Source organism: Vespa velutina, chromosome 2 (assembly GCF_912470025.1).
Source record: "Vespa velutina chromosome 2, iVesVel2.1, whole genome shotgun sequence".
NCBI classification, from domain to species: Eukaryota; Metazoa; Arthropoda; class Insecta; order Hymenoptera; family Vespidae; genus Vespa; species Vespa velutina.
Genome location: NC_062189.1, coordinates 1,266,230 through 1,271,229, shown reverse-complemented (window position 1 = coordinate 1,271,229; position 5,000 = coordinate 1,266,230).

Here is a 5,000-nt window from a genome sequence, read left to right as displayed (position 1 = left end):
CTCCCTCTCTCTCTTTCTATCTGTCCGTCTGTCTATCTGTCTGTCTTTGTCTACCAGTCTCCGCCATTCTTATTCAGTGTACCTCGCTCCCGTGCCTTCCTTTCACTGGCACCGACCACTTCCAATGCAACCTCCAGGCCTCCCAGCTTGTATATACATTAGTCTCCTTACGCACCTTTCTTGATTTTCTTACAGAAAGGATCCGCGCCATCGTCGCCTCGAGACTCGGACAAGTTCATGGCTGATCATTGTCTTCTCCTCTCTTTCTCTCTCTCTCTCTCTTTCTCTCTTTGTCTCTCTCTCTCTCTCTCTCTCTTTGTCTCTCTTTTTTATTTCTTATTACAATAAATTTTTCAATGAATTTATTTCGAATATATGTCATTTCGATTGTTATATACATATATTATATTAACGCTGACTGGCATATATAATAATGAATAATATAAGACTTTATCTTAATTTATTGTTAATGATCGGAATGAAAATCGTTATTAAATTATTAAACGTTATAAGAAAATTGAAAATAATAATTGAGCGAATAGTTATGTAACGCGATAAATCTTATATATTATTTTTATACTTTGAATAATTACATACGTCGTATTTAGTTGAAAATAAAAAAAAAAAAAAAAAAAATAAACTGATCATAAATGTGTTTAATATTTTTAATGATATGGATATAGATAATATGTAGTAATGATATAAAATACATACACATAGAAGGATTCTATATATATATATATATATATATATATATATATATATATATATTATGACAAATTTTAATGGATTGTATTGTATATATGAAAAATGAAAAAGATAATAAAATGAAAATAAAGAAAAATTGTTTAATCTCTTATCACGGATATATATACTATGTCGATAATCATTTGTCATAAATCTACGACAATGTTTTCTCTATTTCATATCGAGAATATGCTCTATCCGTCGTTTTAAAAGAATAACGAAGGATATGTTACATATATACGTTTAATTAAGATGAAAGAATTCTAACGTTTAACTGTAAGTAATGATGCAATAGAAAACGAACGAAATCATTTTCAATCTTTAATCGATCTAAATTAAATTCAAGAAATTCTCTTTTTTCTTCATTACTTTTCCTTTTTCTTCTTCCTTCCTTTATCCTCGTTATTCTCGCGACATTTGCGTTTGTTAATTAAAGATAGACAAAATAGAATGAAAAATAGAAAAAAAGAGAAAAAGAGAAGAATTATATCGACCAATTGTTTTTCAACGATAGTACCAGCGTTATAACAATAAGGGCGAGAAGGACAAAAAGAGAAAAAAAAAACGAACGAAAAAGAAAAGAAGAAAAATAATAAAAAGAAAAGGAAAAGGGATAAAAAAAGAAGTAGTAAGGAAAAAAATTATGGTGATTCATAACAGGTCCGAATAGCATACTCGTTTACTCTTACGAGTAGATACATACCGTTCGTTTCGTTCGGTTCGGTGCGACTAATACTTACTTCACCTTGACTATTACTGCCAACTACTACTAGTACTACTAATACCACTACTACTACTACTAATACTGCTACTATTAAATACTCTAAGGAAGTCTATCCAATAAGACTGATACATGAGATCAGCCATAGGTTTGCGCTTTGTAACTAACTACGACGTCGTCTCGTCCATTTCGATAGACGCCACGTGCCCGACGCCCGACGGAGTAATTTAAAATGCGATTTTAAATCTGAGAATAATTATTTTTTTCTGATACAAACAAAGATACAAGCAGATACTTACGTATGTATGTATACTCCATGTATGTATTATCACACGTATCTTTTTCTATTCTTCTCTACTTTTTCTCCTCTTTTTTTCCTCTTTTCTTCTTCTTCTCCTTCTTCTTCTTCGTCTTCTTCCTTTTTTTTTTTTTTTTTCGTTCACGTTGCTCAACTAGTATCGCATTTATAAATCACGCGTTCGACGACGCGTGTTAGTTAAAAAAAAAAAAAAAAAAAAAAAAAAAAAAAAAAAAAAAAAAAAAAAAAAGAAAAAGGAGGAAAAAAAAAAAGAAACAAGCAACGATCCGAAGATTTTCATTTTCACGTTCTTGTATCGCCAAATGTATTTTATCAAAATAAAATAAGATCAAATAAAACGTAAAGAAAGAAAAAGAAAAGAAAAGAAAAAAAAGAAAGAGGGAAAGGAGAGAGAAAGAGAGAACAATTTTCCTTCATTCCTTTTTTACTTTCCTTTTTATCTCTTGCAATTTCATTGCCATCGAGTGGTTGACCTACATACATTATATCGATCTCGATTCGAAGTAAAAGATAAAAAGAAAAAGAAAGAAGAGCGGGGGGAGAATGAAGAGAAAAAAAGAAAGAGAGAGAGAGAGAGAGAGAGAGAGAGAGAGAAAATAAAATTTTAAAGAAGAGAGAAAAATATAAGAGAGAAGAAAGGAAAGAAAGGAAAAGAGAGATTAACGCGAAGAAAGAGAAGGAAAATAAGTGGAAATAGGAGGATTGAGGGGAAATACGTAAATAAATAAATAAATAAATAAATAAATAAATAAATAAATAAATAAAAAAATAAGAAAACAGATAAGAAAAATTAAATTGCGATAATAATAATAATGATAATAATAATAACGATAATAATAATAACGATAATAATAATAACGATAATAATAATAACGATAATAATAATAATAAAAGAAAGATATAATAGTGTCGAGTAATAAAACGGGTGAAAGAAAGTTTTGCAACGAACACGTAGCAGTTTTACTCTACCCCCGGACTATTTGGTTTGGATAAAGAGCTACCTGTTTGTTTACGTTTCGCTTTCAGCCGTTTGTACTCTCTCTCGACGTTGCACACACTGTTGCGGTGTGCATATACTCTCTCTCTCTCTCTCTCCTATTCTCTACTCTTAACTATATATGTATATATAATATATATATATATATATATATATATATATATATATATATATATATTATATATATATATATGTATATGTATATATATGATTGTACGCATGTATACTTGCTTCGCGAACGATAAGCAGCAGCCGGTACGGCGTGTGCATGCAATCAGTAACGAGAGAGACAGAGAGAGAGAGAGAGAGGGAGAGAGAGAGAGAAAGAGAGAGTTTGGCGGACATACACCTACTCGTTGCAATTTCAAATTGAAATCTCACTGGACAACAAAAGTGTCGACGTTCGAAATTGTTCGAAAAAAGTTTTCTCTCTCTCTCTCTCTCTTTTTCTCTGTTTCTCTTTGTCTCTCTCTCTCTCTCTCTCTCTCTCTCTCTCTCTCTCTCTCTCTCCTTTTGTCTCTATCTATTTACTTACTTATATACGTAATACATGTAATATATACGATATAAATAAACTTGTATCATATTTTCTCGTTAATTGTTTGATTTAACATAATGTACTATTTCAAACGTAATATAATTCTACATTATAGGAATTGTCTCTGAATGAAATAACGAAAGAGGAACTAAACAATTTATGTCCCTTTTTATTCCTCCCTCCTTTCTACGCTTCCACTCTCCAAACTCTTTATTTTTTTTCTATCGTAGTTACGAGAAATTCGGAAAATAAATGAATATTGATTTTACGATTTAAATGGTATCATAATTATAAACGACGTAGAACAATGTTGTTAGATATGTAACGTTACAATATTTATTAACCCAAGAAGATTAACGGTAATATTAGTAATAACAACAACAATAATAATAATAATAATAATAATAACAATATTTAAATTAAAATAAAAAAAATATATATATATATATATATATATATGTAACAACGTACCTATATATGTATTATCTCAATTATTCCGATTTTTCGATAAAATTTGTTTGATATTTACATTAGTCTCTCTCTCTCTCTCTCTCTCTCTCTCTATCTTTTTCTTTTTACCATCCCCTCTCCCTTCTCTAAACCACTCTATCTTGTCATGTTAACGAGCCACTAATAAGCACTCTTATTGTTAGCACGAAACGAATCGCTAAAGTTCGATTCTCACTTGTGAACAACATTGAGGATCTGTTGAGACTTAGTTCGACGTAAAAACGATAAGGAGAGAGGGAAAAAAAAAGGAAACGATAAAAAAGGAAAAAGGAAGAAAAAAAGATCTTAAAAAAAAAAAAAAGAAAAAAGACAAGAAAAAGAAAAAAGAAGAATAAAAAAATACACACTTTTACGGGACGGAAGAAAGAGACGGAGACAAAGAGAAAGATAAACAGACAGTGAGTGAGAAAGAGAGAACAGAGAGAGAGAGAGAGAGAGAGAGAGAGAGCGTTAGATAAACATGATTTAACGATCAATTAAAGTATCAACATACCTCGGTATATAAATTTTGTATCGCTCTAAGGACATAAGTACGAGTCCTTTCACCGGTTAAAATGCATCGACGCTTTACGCGTGTACGTAAATACGTATATATATATATGTGTGTACGTAGATGCGTATGTATGTATGTACGTGCGTAATATATATATATATATATATATATATATATATATATGCATAAACGAACGGGTATCGTTTGCGTGCCGCTTAGTCGCGGTTTTGCTCGACGAAAAGAATCTCCTCTCCCTTTCTCCTTTTGTTTTTTCATCCTGTCTCCCTCCCTCCTCCCAAGTCCGTCCTTCTCTCGTTTTCCCCTCCCCTCCTCACCCCCACCTAACCACCCTCCCCCCACCACCACACCATTACCCATAATTTTTATATTCTTTTACATTCTTTCTTTTTAACGTTCATCGTCGGAATTTTGGCAGGTGTGTTACCGAACGGCAAAGAACCGACACGCGAACTTCATATACTAGAGCCTTTTTTCCTTTTCTTTTTTTTTTTTTATTTTTTTTTTATTTTTTGTTTTGTTTTGTTTTTCTTCTTCTCTTTCTTATATATATATATATATATATATATATATATATATATATATATGTGTGTGTGTGTGTGTGTGTGTGTATCTTTTCCTCTTTCTCTGTTTTTCTTTCTCTCTCTCTCTCTCTCT